General features: G+C 46.9%; 1 long non-coding RNA gene across 4 annotated transcripts in view; it reads right to left on the minus strand.

The window, feature by feature from the left end:
* Positions 1–17,107, minus strand: part of LOC132239475 (uncharacterized) — a 63,780-nt gene that overhangs the window by 12,970 nt on the left and 33,703 nt on the right. Inside the window, exon 5 of one of the 4 annotated variants that reach the window (XR_009454056.1) lies at positions 4,067–6,535. The exons of the other annotated variants lie outside the window; for them this stretch is intronic. This is a non-coding gene — a long non-coding RNA (uncharacterized LOC132239475). Of the gene's footprint in view, positions 1–4,066; positions 6,536–17,107 lie in introns of those variants that run through there. 4 annotated transcript variants of the gene reach the window in all.

The raw sequence follows: 17,107 nt of genomic DNA on the forward strand, positions 1-17,107 counted from the left end.
GGTGCTTCCAATGCTCACGGGCATGTGTGAGCAGGAGCGAGGAAGCGGAGAAATTATGCTTCGGAGGCAAGAGAAGGGAGGCTTTTCTGAGTGTGAAAGGTTCTGCAAAGTTGTCCAGCCCACCCTGCATCAGATGGCTGATGGGACACCTGCGGGTCCCTGGATCTCCCCGGAATGGAACCTGATAATCCCTGGCATCTATCTATCCTCTGAGCAGCTCCGTGGAGCAGTCAAAGCAAGGCAAGCTTTGGAGAGTAGCAACCACCTCGCCTGACTGAGCACCGCCCCTGTGCCAGGCACTGTTTGAGCCCTGTCCCTCGGCTACCCCGCCCCAACCCAGTGAAACATGGCTCCCCAAGGTCCCACCGCCACTGCGTGACAAGCCTGGATGTGGACCAGGCACGCAGGTTCCAGAGTCCCCAGCCTCACCTCCCTCCTCTACTGCCCCCCTGCTACATGCCGAGGTTCCAAGGCAGGATGCAACTGTCCCAGATCACAGAGCCCCTGCCCACCACACCCTCTGGCTGCCATCATGCTGCAGCATCCCCAGTGCCTCCCCCAGTGCCAGCACGTAGTGGGTGCTTCGCAGATACCTGCCAAAGGACCCAGAGGCATCATGCTGTCTCATCCTGCACACCACCCTGCAGAGTCGATTTTACCCATTTCACAGATGGGGATCAGAAAGGAGCAGTTAAACCTCGAACCCAGCTCTGCGGTTCCTCTGTCTGCAGAAAACCCACGCCGTCTGCAAGCTCAGAAGACACTGGCAACGGGCCTTTAACCATAGAGGCGAGAGGGATGGGCCCAGAGCTCAGGGAGGAAAATAGGCGCTGACCAGCTGGGAACTCCGTGGGAATGTCTCTCACCCCCCAACCCCATCCCACCCCAATCTGTCCCCCAGGCAGCAGCCAGGGCAGGGCGAGGAAGGGGTCAGGGAGGCAGGCCATGGATTCCCAAGGAGGACATCCCCTCCTGCCCCTGTGGGATGGCCAAGGAGCCACCCAGGAGCTGGGCCTGTCTTGCTCTTGCTATCCTCATTCTTCTCCTGGAGGCAGCCTCCCCTCCACCCCTCGCCCACCCTCCCCCGCCTCTCCTCCCCACTCAGCCCAGGCCCACCACCTCCTCCGCCCCCGGCTCTCAGAAAGCCCTGGAAAGGCTGCTTTCTTTGAGACAGGAAGGTGTCCTCAAGTCTCAGGAAGGAAAAACAGTCAAGCTGAACCCACCAAGACCGTCTCCAAGGGGCTGGGGCTGGCGCCTGGCCAGGACTGACATCACCTGGGAACTGCCGGAGCCGCAGCTGCAACACGCCTCCTGGGGGGACGCGCTTTTGCTATTTAAAATAATAATAATAAAAAAAAAAAACATTTCCAGTCTGGTGTTTTTAAATGTGCTTTTTATAGTGGGCCCTGCAGTGTGGGTGTGTTGGTGTCCCCCCTCTTCTTTCTCCTCACGTCCTGACTTTCACACCACGGCAATGTAGCCTTTCACCAGTTCCAGCGAATTCCTGGGAATTCGGGGTGGAACCTCCTGCCAGTGTCTGGCCCACCCCCTCAGATGATCTCTTATCTATCTATCTAGATATATTTGATTTTAATTTATAGAAAAATATCAAAACTATTTGCTCACGGTAGCTCACGGTAACAAATTCAAAAGGTACCTAAGAGCATCAGGCAAAAGTGCGTCTCTCCCTGCCTCTCAGGCAGCCCTTCTTTTACCCAGTGCTTACTATGTGCCAGGCACTCTTCTAAGCAATTATCTAATATTAACTCATTTAATCTTCATAAAAAGCATATGAGTAGGGTTTCCATTGGCGGCTGTCTTGTGAATATTGCTTAAGATATTCTATGTATATAGAAGCAAATCTAGAACTATGGCCTTTCCCAATCTCTCTCTTTAAAAACACAAATAGATGCTTTTTATATACCCTGGTCTGCACTTTGCTTCTTCTTTTTTTTTTTTTTCTTTGTTAATCCTCACCCGAGGATATTTTTTTCATTGATTTTTGGAGAGCGTGAAAGAGAGGAAAAGAGGCGGGGGAGAGAGAGAAACATTGATGTAAGAGAGACACAACTGGTTGCCTCCTGCACACACCCCGACCAGCACCAAGGATCGAACCTGCAACCCAGGTATGTGCCCTTAACCAGGAATCAAACCTAAGACCCTTTGGTGTGAGGACTGATGCTCTAACCACTTAACATACTGGCCAGGACTGCTTCATTTTAAAAAATATAATGGAATGATTCCATGTTGGTGCATACAGAGGTCGCCCATTCACCTTCATAGCTGCATATTATTTCCTTATAAGGGAGGATGTACCATAACATAATTAAGGTGTCCACTATTGGTGGACATGAAGGATGCTTCCAATCATTTTTTTTTTATTGAATTTATTAGGGTGACATTGGTTAATAAAATTATATTACATTGTTTCAGGTGTACAATTCTGTAATACATAATTTATATATTGGATTGTGTGTTGACCACCCTAAGTAAAGTCTCCTTTCCCCCCTTTTACTCTTTTCTTCCTCCCCCCACCCCATTTCCCTCTGGTAATCACCATACTGTTGTTGTCTATGGCCAATGTTTTCTCTTAGGAATAATGCAGCAATGAATAGACAGAGTGATTTTCTAAAAGCATGGACCTCATCAGTCCACTATTTAAAAACTCTCCATCCTTCTCCTTTGTATGCAGAAGGGCATCTGAAATGGAGGGTATCAAGAATCCCTCCGAGACTCTGATGAAAGCTCCCCAAATGAACCTGCTCCCCAAAAGAAGCTCATGTACAATTGGCCTTCATGTGAGGTTCAGAGACCCCTGGGAACCCCACTCATGGAGGCAATAATGCCTATACACCTCCCCCAGCTGTAAGGTGTGGCCATGGCTTTGAACGGGGCAGTTTGGACTGACAGCTCTTCTGCTTCAGAGTTACAAGGCCTTGGGAAAATGGCTTAATCGCACCAGAGCTCAGTTTTCTCATCTCTAAAATGGGGCTAATTATGGCAGCTTCCTCCTAGGACTGTGAAAAATAGATTGGACTCAGACTCTGAAGTGTTTAGCCTGGCACACAGCAAGTCCTCAGCCTAGATTGGCTGGCGGTGATTCTGACTGTGGTGGTGGTGGTGGTGACCATAGTGGTAGTGGCAGTGGTGGTGGGATTATTCTTATAAGATAAATTCCAAACTCATTCATTTATTCAACAAACTAGTAGCCCGGTCGGTGCATGAAATTCATGCACATTAAAAGGGAATTAATTGCCCTAACCAATTTGGCTCAGTGGATAGAGCATCGGCCTGCGGACTCAAGGGTCCCGGGTTCGATTCCAGTCAAGGGCATGTACCTGGGTTGCGGGCACATACCCCGTAGAGAGTGTGCAAGAGGCAGCTGATCGATGTTTCTCTCTCATTGATGTTTCTAACTCTCTATCCCTCTCCCTTCCTCTCTGTAAAAAATCAATAAAATATATTTTTTTAAAAAAGGGAATTAATTAGCATAGATATTTTAATATTGCTATTTGCCCTTTCTCTATAATAGAAGTGTGAGAGATGAAAGGAAATTAGTAAAATGTATATTAAAATAATATATAAATTTATTAATAAACAAACAGTAACAAAAGGATATAACAACAGAGGCATGATATAAAAACGACAAAAACATGATATGAAAACAACAAAAACATGATATAAAAACAACAGTGATGCAAACAATGACTGATAAAGTGATTAAACTTATTCTAATATCTCCCTGAACACCACATTAAGAGTGAAAACACTTTCAGAGTGCTTGACTAATTTCCCTTGTGATGAAGTACTTAGAACTTTAACTGTAACATCACATGCTCTTCAAACTCAAGAGAGAGCAACATGTGCAAAACTGGGTTCAGGTAGGAATATGTCTACTTTGTCTAGAGTTTGTCCTTGTGATTTATTAATAGTCATCACAAATGCTGGCATCACAGGAAACTGTCATCAAATCAATTTAAATGGGAGGCTAGTGTCAGATGGGGACAAATAAATTCTTGGAATCAGAACAGCCTCTCCCTCTGCAGATCCTGTTAATACTTCAGCTTCAATAATGTTAGGTCGTAATCTTTTGATAATAAATCTGGTACCATTACAAAGACCCCATTTACTATTGAGATTTCTCAATAGCATGATGATTGCATCTACTTTCAATTTTAATTTATGACACGGCATTCCCGAAGGAGTAATACTATTAAGAAATTCGATGGGAAAATTTTCCTTTTCAGCATCATCTGTGGAATCAATGGAATCATCGCTCAAATATGTGTGAAAATCTCCATTGAGTATATCCAAATTTTCTTCATTTAATTTTGAACATGCTCATTTTTTGGACAAAGAATTGCACATTTAGATATATTTTTAATATTATCTATAGCAGTGGTTCTCAACCTTGGCTGCACATTAGAATCACCTGGGAATCTTTTTAAAATCCTGATTCCTGGGCCTCATCCTCCTGAAATTGTTTCTTTGTTATGGGGTGGGGCCACAACATTAGTAACAAAGAAACAGAATTAAAACTTTATTGTGGGGAGTCGCTACAGTGTTTTGGACAGGTTCAAGCCTTGGACTGATGAGAGGGCACAGTCCTCTCATTGCCACGTGCAAGTCCCAGCTTGGAGGGCAGGGCCCTCCTGGCACAATTATAGCCAACAGCTATAGTTGTAAGCTTGAACCTATGGTCCAAACACATGGCCCCACGTGCCTGAGTGATGTAGGCTTGATAGAGTTCAGGTGCATGTAGTTGAGTAGGATTGAAACCCAGGAGAATGTTGTAAACATCTTGGTCACGCCCTTACTTTGCCTTGTGGCAAATCTGCAATAAAATAAAGACACGGCTGTGGGCATGGTCGCTGTCTCTCAGAGAAGCAGTGTCCCACCAAGACCCAGATTTCATTCTCTTGTCTGTCTTTTCTAAGCCTTTCAGCTGCCCCTACTCAGGTTCACCCTTGGCCATGCTGGCATGGCACACTTCATAAAGATATGCCTCCAGCTCCCAGGGCAGGTTCCTACCTCAAACCCCACCCTTACAGGAAACAGCTCTGGGGAAACAGCTCGGGGGAGGGCACAGCCATCGCCAAGATAACCCCTGCAGGACTGACTTCCTTCCACTTGGTCACGGCGGTTCTCGACGCGATGAATACCACCCAGGGTTTTTATAAAAGTAGTTATTTATTGAGAACACACTGTAGACAGGGACTTGGGAAGGACTACTTCACTAAGGGAAGGACTACTCAGAGGTGCAGGTGGAAAGCCCCTGGTGACCAAGGTGAGGGCTGGCTGGGGGACGGCCCAGAGGCTGGTTGGAGGCCACTTGGGTCATCCATGTAAAAATGATGACCTCAACTAGGTAACAGTCATGAAGGCAGGCAAAAGAGGGCAGCAGCCAGCAGAGATATACAGGAAGCAGAGGTGAAATAAATACCTCAATGGAGTGTGGGAGAGAGGGAAGAGTTGAGTAAAAAGGGTCAGTTCATGTCCCTCCCCTGCTCAATCCTGCAAAGGCTTCCCATCACTCTTACAATAAAATGGAAGGTTCTCTCGTGGGGTGCCAATCTCTACTGCCCTTATCACCTCATCTCCCTCCCACTCCCCTTGCTCTCTGAGCTCCAGGCACACCAGTCTCCTAGCAGTTCCTGGAACACACCAGGCCCATTGCCATCTGCCTAGAATGTTCTCCCCTCATCTACCTTGCTAATTCCCTTCATTCAAATCTCTGCTCAAATACCACCTTCTCAAGGAGGCCTGCCCTGACCACCCAAGCTAGAACAACACTCCTCCACCAATCTTTTGTTTTGTGTGTGGTAATATATATGTAACATAAAATTTTAACCATTTTTAAGTGTACAATTCCATGGCATTAAGTACATCCACAATGTGGTGCAACCATTTTCATCATCCCAAACAGCTTTCCACCAGTCTTTATCCCCTTGTCTTAGTTTTTCTTCATAAGTCATTACTGACTCTATGATACTTATTTATCTAGTTATCTTGTTTACTGCCTGTCTCCTTTGACTAGAATGGAAACTATAAGAGGACTAGGACTTTGCCTGTGTTGTCCACTGCTCTCACCAGCCCTTCAAGAGTGCCAGGCACATAGTAGGTGCTTCATAAATGATTGTGGATAACTTAACCGATGAAGGAAGGAGGATGTAGGCAAAGGAATAGACTGATTTTCTGCACAATTCAGGCACATCCCTCCCTGCCAGTCCCTTTCCCACCACTTCTCTACCCTCCCCCTTTTCCCAGCCACACTGACTGTGCCCGCCCTTGCAGGTTCCACTGCCAAGCCTTTGCCCGAGCTGCTCCCCTCACTGGAAATATTGTTTCTTCTTCATGCATCAAAATCTTCTTCATTTATCAATACCCTACTCAAGTCCTACCCCTATCAGAAAGAATTTCCAGCCAATTCTTCACCACCCCAACTACTTTCCTTTTCCAACGTTCCCACGTGTTTCTACCTGGAATTGGCCAGTTCTCTTTTGGTTGTAAGTGACAGAAATCCAGCTCAAAGTGGCTAAAGGGAAAAAAAAAAAAAAAAAAAGATAAGTGATTGGTTTCCAGAACTGACTTCAGGACACTGATTTTATGACTGAACGCAGATGATCTTAGGATATCATTAGAACTGTCTCGATGTCAGCTTCATTCTCAGAGAGCCTCCCCTCTGTTAGAGACAACGATGGCTGCCATAACTCTGGATCACAGCTATCCTTTTAGAAACTCCTTTGGAGTGGGCCATCTTCCTAGCAGTTCCAGCAAAAGTCCTAGGGAAGGCCCCCATTGGCCTGACTTGGGCCATGTGTCCAACTTTATGCCAATCTCTATGGCCAGAGGAATGAAGCATTCTGATTGGGCAGGCCTGGTCATGTGCCCACCTTTGATGTGGATGTGGGGTTTGACTGGCCTGAGCTACAACAAGCAAGAGTGGGGGAGGGATGGTTTCCCAAAAGAAAACAGGGAAATGAACACTCTGCAGGCAAAAACCCTAGATGTCATTAGCAATGTCTTTGTTGGAGCACTTGCCACACTGCCTCCAGGAACTTGAATTATTTGTGTAGGATGTGTCTTTCCCCTGAGTCCCCTTGGGGCAAAGTCCAGCACCCAGTGCAGGATCTAGCACATTCTCAGTGCTTGATGAAACCCAACGTGCTTCTCTCATCTCCGTCAGGGCCCAGGCCCTTTTTGGCCTCCGTCTGTGACTTGGCCAGCTTTGGAGGACCCAGTGTAGTGGCAAGGCCGATGAGAGTGCACACGATCTCTGGCCCTTGCCCAACCCCTCTGGCACAGGTTGTCCCCACCACAGAGGGACCAGGCAGTCCAGTTCTCAGTCCGTGTCATTAGAGTGCCCTTGAGAAAGTCCCTTCCCCTCAGTAAGCCTCAGTGGTCTCTTCTGTTAAGCAGGGGCTGGGAGAAGCATTTGATCTGAGAGGCATTTCATCCTTTTCAGCCCATCACATTTCTCTTTATTATTCTTTTCATGTCTGGGTACCACCTGTGCTGCCAGTTACATAACATGTTCTTCTTTAAACGGACCCTCTTTTAAAAACATAAAAATATTCATTTCAAAAGGGAACTTTAGATCCCTCCATAAATGGAAAACCAGTATCCCGTGCCATAAATAGAAGGTAACCATAAAAATAAGTACAATGAAAACAAAACAATGTCATTAAATTCTTGCCAAATCCGGCTGCCTGCAGAAGGCTCCGAGGTGGAGGCCGGCTCGCTGCTAAAAAGGGAAGTAAGTGTTAAGAGAGGTGTTAAAAACACACCAGCATTCAAGGGAGACTTTCTCCTTCAGAACAAGTTGAAGGAGAAATGGAAAGGGAGGAAGGCTCTCGCTCTGGGCTTTGCTGCTCTTTAGTTGGGTGGGGCTCCACCCAGCAGCAGCTCAGGCAGAGCCCATGGCACCAGCCCTCTCCTAGGAAACAGTGAGCCTTGCTATCTCTTCCCATGGAGGGGCTGTGCCTCCCCTCCACGCAGGCCAGGTGGGAGGTCAGAGCCCCAGCCAGGATGAAGCCGGAGTCTGGGCCTCTGATTCAGGTTTCAGGATAAATGAGAGACGGATAGACAAATCCCTACCAGCTCAGTCCTAACTACCCTCACCAAGCACAGCCTTGGGCAATAACAATACATTTTTTTCATTTGCATAAATTTGCTTGAAGAAACTCTGGAACGATCAGAAACTAATAAAAGTGGTGGGAACCAGGAGTGAGAATGAGACTTTCACAATATCTTTATTTATATATTTTAAACTGTATGAATATATATGGTCTAAATATACTCCATTTTTAAATAATAAAGATAAATATTTGTTAGTCTGTTGTGTAAGCAGACTTGATGTTAGGCACTGTGAGTTCATTCATTCATTCATTCCTTTCATTTATTTACTCTCTTATAAACTAATTGATTCAAGGAGCATCAGCACAAACCACTGAGGTTTTATTTGTTCATTGTTCATTTACTCAGGCAACTAATGTTTATCAGACTCTCTGACTTTGTTCACTTTGTGGGGATACATTGGTGGTAACTCCTGTTCTCAAGGAACTAACAGTGTAAAGGGGGAAGCAGGGGGCCTTACAGACAAGTGAGCCCCACAACTTGTGCTGTAGAATCTTGTACATGCTTCTGGGTTGGGGGTAGGGTGCAGTGAGGGAAAGTCAGGAGTAGCAAGGGTGAGGCTGGACAGCTCATGAGGCCACATCAGGAAGCCTGGTCAAGCCCAGGCCTGGTGGCTCAGTTGGTTGGAGCATCCTCCCATCACCAAAGAAAGCCTGGTCACCAGGGAGAGGAGTTCAGGCATTATGCAGCAGGAAATGGGAGGAGGGGGTTGTCTTTGATGCTGAGATAAATCCCACCTCATACCTGCCCACTCCCACAAAATGCCTCTCAGTCCAACATTCTCTTCATTTCCAGGGCCATCTTTCTTTTTATTTATTTATTCATTCATTCATTTATTTATTTATTTATTTATTATTACTACTACTACTACTACTAGAGGCCCAGTGCATGAAATTCCTGCATGGGAGGGGGGGTCCCTCAGCCTGGCCTGCACCGTCTCCAATCCAGGACCTCTCAGACAGTCGGACATCCCTCTCACAATCTGGGACCACTGGCTCCTAACCACTCACCTGCCTGCCTACCTGATTGCCCCTAACCACGCTGCCTGCCTGCCTAATACATCCCTAACTACTCTCCCCTGCTGGCCTGATTGCCCCTAACTGCTCTCTCCTGACGGCCTGATCGCCCCTAACCGCCTCTGCCTCAGCCCCCCGCAACTGTGGCTTTGTCCAGAAGGATGTCCAGAAGACGTCCGGTCTGATTAGCATATTACCCTTTTATTAGTATAGATTTGAGAGAGAGAGAGAAAGGAGAGGGAGAGAGGGAGAGAAACATCAGTGAGAGAGAAACATCAATGGGCTGCCTCTTGCATGCCCACCACCAGGGATAGAGCCTACAACCCAGGCATGTGCCCCAACCAGGAATCGAACCAGCGACCTCTTGGTGCGTGGGACAACTCTCAACCGACTGAACTACACTGGCCAGAGCATCTGGGCCATCTTTCATGTCTGCTGTCAGCTTTTGCCCAAATAACTACTAAAGCCTACTTGCTAGTCTCACTCCTCTGTTTTGTTCCCCTCCAGTTTACAGCTGTCAGAGTTCTCTTTTGAAACTTAAAATCTGACACAGTCACTCCACAGTTTAAACCCTGTAATACCTTGCTCCTAGAATAAAATCCAAACTCCTTACTGTGGCCCACAGTGTGTTGTATGAGCCAGCCCCCGTCAACATCGCTGGCCTCATCTCCCAAGCTCTCCCTCAGTCACGGTGCTTTGGTCTCCGGCACCTTTACTAGTTCTTAGATACACCAAACTCTTTTCTACCTTGGGGCCTTTGGGCATTCTGCCCTGTCTGCTTGGGATGCCAGCTTCTTCTCATTCTCCAGGTTTCATCTTAAATATCACCTTCTCAGGAAAGTCTTGCATGATTTCAAACAGGGATCAGCAAACAATACCCATATCCCAAATCTAGCCTACCACCTGTTTTTATAAATAAAGTTTTATTGGAACACAGCCATGCCCATTCATTTCCATATTGCCTACTAGTATGGTTGCTATCCCACAATGGCAGAGCTGAGAGTGGTGACAGAGACTAGATGTCCCTCAAAGCCTAAGATACTTACTGTCTGGTCCCTTACAAAGTTTGCTGACCCCTAATCTAAAGCAATTCTCTCTTCCCAAGTTTATTGTATCACTACACTTACTGATTTCATGGCACTTACAACAATCTGTAATCATTTTGGTTGCTGCTGTTGTTGTGTGTTGTCTCAAAGAAAATTCAGAGACAAAAGCATTTAGAAATCAAACAAAAATTTACCTGAAAAGGAGTTTCACAAGAGGATCCGGTTTTCAGAACAATAAATCACCAAATGAAAACTATAACAGATACTTCGAGGGGAAAAATTACTGAGGGTTAGCCTGTCCAAGGTAGGAGAGACAGCAATTTTCTCACCTGATTTTTATATCTGCAAAGGTAATTACATGTTTTCAGATGGGGTTTTGCAGACGTGAAATAAAGTCGTTTTTGTTGGGGAGTGAGTAACTCACAGGAAAGGCCCAAGACTTCATTTATTTGGGGATTTAGAGCTAGACAGAAGAGCCCTGGTTTTTCTCAGGGTACAAAGTGCTTTTATAATCTGATTTTAGACAAAAATGGCAAAGACTCAGTTTGGCTTCCAGAAATTGTGTGTTCCCCAGCCCTCCACCCCACTATTAGAACATAAGGCAACATTATAACCTTCCCCCTGAGGGAGATACTGTGTCTGTACGGCTTACCTCTGTGTTACCAATACCTAGCACAGGTCTGACTCATATCAGGGAAAATTGTAAAAGACTTGAAATAGAAAAAAAGCCCACAAAGATCACCGGATATCCTATGGAATGCTATACCTTGTCATCACCACATCTCAGGTCATCTGATTCTGTGACAATCATGCCTTTCTAATAATTGCTTATTTATTGATTTCAGTGAGTAAGGGAGAGGGAGAGAGAGATAGAAATGATGAGAGAAAAATCATTAATCGGCTGCCTCCTGCACACCCCACACTGAGGATCCAGCCTGAAACACTGGCCAGGAATCAAACTGTTCATAGGTTGATGCTCAACCACTGAGCCACAAAAGCCAGGAAATTATGCCTTTATCTTCGATGCATCATACATCTCTGTAGATTGTAACAAGGCTGATAGCAGTACAAATAATTCTTGTCCATAGAGATGCAAATACATTTTATCTGCTTGAGGTGTAAGTGATTCCCCCCACCCCCGGTCCTCTTGAAAGGAAATCATTTTGCATCTTTAGCAAATTAATTTCAGCATTCTTCATTGTGTGTGTGTGTGTGTCTGTGTGATTCCCTTATAAGTTAATGATTTTAATAAAAACTCTGACACGTGTTCATTTTATATTTGAACAAGAGGCATGATTTTACTCTTAAAAAATGATCTTCTATCATCTCTCTTGTTAAATACTGGTGTAAAGAATGTTGGAATTAATACTGAATATGCTCTCAGAGCATCCTGTGCTTCTTTGTAGGGCTGATTTAATAATTTAGTAATTATAGTTATTCATGCATTTATTTTTGTATATCTGTCTCTATTGACCATAAGCTTCCTGAGGGCAAGGACCTTGTCTGACTTGCTTGGCACTGTGCCTCCTGAGACTAGCATGGTAACTCCTGACACATATGATTATACATACATATGTATGTATGTAGATTGTTCGCATGTATATATACACATGTATATACACACACACACACACATCCTATCTAATAAAAGAGAAACATGGTAATTAGCCATACATCCGCTACCCTTCCCATTGGCTAATCAGGGCAATATGCAAATTAACTGCCAGCCAAGATGGCGGCCAGCAGCCAGGCAGCTTGAAGCAAACATGAGGCTTGCTTGCTTCAGTGACAGAGGACTCCAGCGTTCCCCGCCTGCTGCTGCCAGCCTCTGAGCTTGCAGTTTAAAACATTGTTACAAATATAGAAGCTAAAAAAAACCCCAGAAACCTGCTTTCAGCCAGCCGGGATCTCAGAGCTGGAGTTGAAACAGTGTTTCGATTATAGAACCCAAACAAACCAGATACCTGCTTTCAGCAGCCGAGGCCTAAGAGCTGGAGCCAAGCCTCAGAGCTAAAGCTGGCCCAGAATTTAAAAAAAAAAAGAAAAAAAGGAGCGGTTGGGAGCTTCAGTCACCCACCAGCCTGGAAACAACCCTCAGCCCCTCACCCAGACTGGCCAGGCACCCCAGTGGAGACCCCCACCCTGAAGGGTGTGTGACCAGCTGCAAACAGCCATCATCCCCTCATCCAGGCTGGCCAGGCATCCCAGTGGGGAACCCCACCCTGATCCAGGACACCCTTCAGAGCAAACCAGCCAGCCCCCACCCATGCACCAGGCCTCTATCCTATATAGTAAAAGGGTAATATGCCTCCCAGCACCGGGATCAGCGGAGCCGCGAGGCCTCCCAGCACCGGGATCAGCGTGACAGGGGGCAGCGCCCAAATCCCCTGATCACCCTGCCGCTCTGTGTGTGACGGGGGGCGGGGCCACAACCTCCCTATCCGCCCTGCTCTGTTCGTGACAGGGGAAGGCGCCCCAACCCTCTGATCAGCCCTGCTCTGTGCCTGATAGGGGGGAGCTCCCCAACCCCCTGGTCGCCCTGTGGCTCTGTGTGTGACAGGGTGTGGCGCCCCCCCCCGCCCCCCACGGGCCCTGCTCTGTGTGTAACGGGGTAGAGCCATAACCTCCCCATCGCCCCTGCCCTGAGTGTGACAGGGTGCGGCGCCCCAACCCCCTGATCCACCCTGCTCTGTGTGTGACAGGGGATGTTGCCCCAACTCCCCTATCGGACCTACTCTTGAGTGACAGGGGGGAGCTCTTCAACCCCCTGATTGGCCCTGCTCTGTGCGTGATAGGGGTGGCGCCACAACCTCCCCATCGACCCTGCCTTGAGTGTGACAGGGGGCGGTGCCCCAACCCCCCAATCGGCCCTACCCTGAGCATGACTGAGGGTGGCATCACAACCTCCCAATCTGCCCTGCTCTGTGCATGACTGGGGGCGGCGCCCCAACTCCCCAATCAGCCCTGCTCTGAGCCCAACCAGGGGCTGCACCTAGGGATTAGGCCTGCCCTCTGCCACCCGGGAGCAGGCCTAAGCCAGCAGGTCGTTATCTCCTGAGAGGTCCCAGACTGCGAGAGGGCACAGGCCGGGCTGAGGGACCCCCCCTCCCCCCAGAGTGCATAAATTTTTGTGCACCAGGCCTCTAATATATATATATACTACAGGCCCCATGCATGGATTCATGCACTGGTGGGGGGCATGACCTGCTGGGATCAGCCAGCTGTGGGAGCACCGCTCATCCCGGTCAGTCAAGCAGCTGTGGACCCACCCTCTGAGCAGCTGCAAATTATATATATATATATTTTTTTTTTTTTTAGAGGCCCAGTGCACAAATTCATGCACTGGTGGGGTCCAGCTGGCCCACCCTGATGGGGGTCATTAGGGGCGGGCCAGCTGGGGCGAGGGGCCGTGGGCAGTTTGCTGGCCAGCCCCACCCCCCGATCAGGGTCCAGATGCCCGCTCAGGGGTGGGGCTAGCCAGGGGGAAGGGCTGCAGGCATTCCAGTCATTCCACCTTTTGGTCAATTTGCATATTAACCTTTTATTATATAGGAGAGAGAGAGGGAGGGAGCGGGCTATGTGTTGCTCAGTTTAGAACAGACCAGGACACCTCCTTGAAGCCCCCAGTACAAGACGAAATCCTTTCTGGAAAAAGGACTCAAATTATTCTGGGACAGATTGAATAATTAGAGGAGGAAGGAGAGAGATAGAGAGAGAGAGAGAGAGAGAGAGAGAGAGAGAGAGAAGATGAGAGGTGGAAGGAAGAGAGAGAAGGAAGGAAAGAAGGAAGAGAGAGAGGGAAAGAGGGAGGGAGGGAGGAAGTAGGGAGAAAGGAAGTAGGGTGGGAAGGAAGGAAGGAAGGAAGGAAGGAAAGAAGGAAGGGAGGGAGGGAGGGAGGGAGGGAGGGAGGAAGGAAGGAAGGGAGGGAGGGAGGGAGGGAGGGAGGGAGGGAGGGAGGGGGAAGGAAGGAAGGAAGGAAGGAAGGAAGGAAGGAAGGAAGGAAGGAAGGAAGGAAGGAAACCACTGATGGTTTTCTCTGACAGGAATGGGCCCATGGTGTTCAAAACAAACACCTCCCCATACCCCCCAACTTTAGGCACCATTTATCCTCACCAATGAGATAAGAGTGGGCTGTTGAGCATCCACTGAGGGAAGAGCTGTGGTTACTAAGCCATCCTCCCCCACCTCCATGCTGCTCCCGCCTTTCCAGGCTCCTCTATGCCCCTTTACCCAGTCCAGCCCTCTTGCCAGTCACCTTCCTGTGTCTCTCCAGTGAAGCTGGCTGCCTCCCAGAGGCCCGGCCTGACCTTTAATCCTCTCCGCTTTGGTCATCACCAGCAGAAGCCCTCTCACCCACTTGTTCTGATTCCATCAAATCATCAATCTGAGAAGTCCTCTCTGTAAGTCTGAGCTAGAAGCTGCCAGGGACATCGGGGTGATTAAATAACCCCCTGCCCTCAGGGAACTTGCAGGCTAGTGGGAGAGAGGCTATCTTTCCCTATGGAGTCTTCACACTGTGGACACTACTGGTGCCCACACATCTTCTCGTCTCTGCCAGAGACCACTCGTTGCCTCTCATATCCATTCTCCCTTTCTCCTTTAGAAATAAAACTTCTGACTTTTATCCAAACACTTAGCCACACAGAATAAAGACTGCATTTCCCAGCCTCCCCCTTGCATCTAGTTATAGCTATGTGACTAAATTCTGACCAGTGGTATGTGGACAGAAGTGATGTGAGCATCTTTTAATTCATGGCTGCCCCTTGCCTTTCCCCTGCTCACAGGCTGCGGTCTAGACATGGGGAGTCATCTGACCAGGGCAACACCCTAGAGGTGGCAGAACTATAAGAAAGAAGAAGCCTGGGACCCCAACTGTATCATGCTAGTTCTGAATGATTTACACCCAAACTTGAGAAAAATAAAATTCTATCTTCTTTGTGCTATTATTACTTTGGATTTGTGTTAGAATATGTGAACCTATATATTTTTTTAATTGGTCACCCATTTTCTTTGCAATAGAATTTAAGCAAGAGCAAACTTTTTTGAGTGCCTACTATGTGCCATGCACTGTTTAAGAGTCTGGGATACAGAAAAAAATCTCCAATGTGATGGAGAATACAATTTACTAAATGAATAAATGTATCTAAGTAATGTATGATTCTCTCTTTTCTGCTGCCTCTCCTCCTTCCCTATTCATGCTCCATGCTCAGTGACTAGCATAACCATATACAATGCCCAATGAATAATGAGAGAAAGGCATGAAAAAGATGTAGGATTTGTTGCCACATGAACTATATTTAAGTCCCAGCTTAACCTCACAGAAGCTCAGTTTCCTCATCTGGAAAATGGGGATAAAAGTAATAACTACTTGGGTTTCTGGGGGGCGGGGCAATATGAGGTAATGCATGGAAGGCTTACAGACAGTGTTTAGCACATAGTCAGTGCTCAATAAAACGTGGCTGCTAGAGTAGTAACAATATTAATTACCTGAGTAAAGGTGACAAGCACATACTAGGGGTCTCTCTTTTGATCCAACGTTACCTAAGAAGCGAAACCTAAGTTTTTCTCACCTCACCCCTTCCCTATCTTTCTTCCCCCCTCCCAAGGCCAGTCTCTCCTCCCCTTTGTCAAATCCATGCCAGTCCTAGGGCTTCTGCCATCACCTCCCCCTGAAGGGAGAGCCAAAGCCTAGAAGAACCCCCTGCTCTACTCAGTCCACAGCCAGATCCTGCTGCAGCAGCAGCAGCAGCATTCTTCCACAGCTTCGAGGTGGGTTCTTTGGCTTACACGTCCTCCCAGATTTGGGAAACGGAAACGGGGCTAGTCCAAGAGGCTGGAGGCCTGGGTGCCAGTCTCTGCCCCGTTGCTAACTCTCAGTATGGTTGTGCAGAGTCACTTCCCCATCTTAGGACTCAGTTTCTGCCCCACAAAAACACCAGTGAACTTCTCCTCATCCCTCTAGACCCAGCTCAACTGCTACCCCTTTGTGAACCTTCCCCTGATTCCCAGGTAGGTGGTGGCTCTTTTCTCTGTTATCTCCCCCACGGTACATGATGCAATCATTCCTCTATTATAGCAGCCGTCACCTTGTATATAACTCTTGGCTTGTCTGTCTTTCCCTACTAGACTCTGAACCACTTGAGGACACACTGTAATTTATTTAGTCTGTATCCCTAGTACAGTTTGCATAGCAGGTGATATGAAGTACATGAATGAATGACTGGATTGATACTTATAGACAGATGATAAAATGGTTAGATGAATTGTATGTGGTTATTTAGATAGATGTCAGATGCATAGACAATGATAGATGTGGCTAATAAATGATAGATATTTAGGGAAGAGGTGAATGAGGGATGGATAGTGAACGGAAGAGGAATGAATGAAGAAATTGGTGAATTGATGATTGGTTTGTGAATGATAGATATGAAAAAAATGAATGAGGAATATATGTTGGATGGATGGATGGATGGATGGATGAGTGATAAATAGATGGATAGATGCATGAAGAATGAAAGGATAAAGATTAATGAATGCAGACAAGATGGTAAATGGCTATTAATGACTAGTGAATGGTAGACAGATGAATGATGGATAGATAATAAATAGATAGATGGACTAATGATGGCTGGGTGAGTGGCCTGCTGAATGGATGTATGGATTATAAATTGATTGATGAGGGATGAATATAGAATAGATGATAGGTAGATGGATAATGGTTTGGTGGTGAATGCATGATGATGGATAAGGAAGAGATGATGGGTGAAGAATGAATGGACATTTGGCTAGATGGATGGTGAATGAATGATGAATGAATTGTTGCTGTTTAAATTAATGTAAGAAAAATGGGTAGGTAATAGCTGGATAGATTGATGGATGATATGTGAACAGTCGTGAATAGATGTGTGT

This window comes from Myotis daubentonii, chromosome 8 (assembly GCF_963259705.1).
Source record: "Myotis daubentonii chromosome 8, mMyoDau2.1, whole genome shotgun sequence".
Lineage (NCBI taxonomy): Eukaryota > Metazoa > Chordata > Mammalia > Chiroptera > Vespertilionidae > Myotis > Myotis daubentonii.